Here is a 986-nt window from a genome sequence, read left to right as displayed (position 1 = left end):
TTTTTTTTTGAGGTGTGACGGATATTTTTATTATCCTCTCCTCGCCTTTTCCCGTCTTGGATTTGGAGCCCTGCCAATATTTCGCCGCTACAACAACAACAACGTCACGAGTTCTCTTCTTTTTTTTTTTGTTGTCTCCTCACCCTTTCCTTCCCCGTTTTTTCAACTATATTTTACAAATACAAATATGTATTTGTTGCTTTCGTTTTTGAGAGTCGTGCTTAATATATATATATATATATATCTTCAAGCACAAGGAGCAACGCCGTGCAAATCACTGCAGGTTCACTACGACTTTGCGGCAATACGTGTGGAATGAATTCCCTTTTCTTTTTCTCTGCCGCATCTTTTGTGGTAAATGAAGTACAATTTATTATCGTATCGTATCAGCATTACGCACATGTGCGTGTATGTGTATATGTATGTGTAATACAACAGAAAACAAAGAAGCGGAAAGAAGAGTAATATTTTTTAAAAAGGGAAAGTGGTAAAAAAGCATCGAGGAAAATGTGAGAGAACAACTTTTTATTTTTTTATCTTTGAAATGAGGGGGGGGGGAAGTTGAGAAGAAGACAAATAACACGATTGAACATGACAGTTAATGAAGCGGCAGTGACGCCTGCAGCACAGAATTAAATGGAAAATGAAATGAAATAATAAAAAAAAGTTGCATGAACACCTCCCCTCACCTCCTCTTCCTTCTACTCCCTTCTTTTTATATTATTATTATTATTTATCCCTCCCTTCTTGCAGAGACTGTAAACAATACTGGATGAATTTCATTTTATTTTTTTTTTAAATTTTCCTTTCCCTTTTCTTTTTTTCCTCCTTTTGAATTTTAATTCTCTTCATTGAAAACTTGTACAAACCCGTATAAATAAATACACACAAACACACAGTTGTAAATAACTAAATATAATTAATATATTTATATATTTGCATATTGGGAATTATAAACTTACTCGCATTGAATCCATCATCGTCCC

The sequence above is a fragment of the Trypanosoma equiperdum genome (genome assembly GCF_001457755.1).
Source record: "Trypanosoma equiperdum strain OVI genome assembly, contig: ctg_497, whole genome shotgun sequence".
Taxonomy (NCBI): Eukaryota; Euglenozoa; class Kinetoplastea; order Trypanosomatida; family Trypanosomatidae; genus Trypanosoma; species Trypanosoma equiperdum.
Note: the sequence above shows the minus strand (reverse complement) of the source record.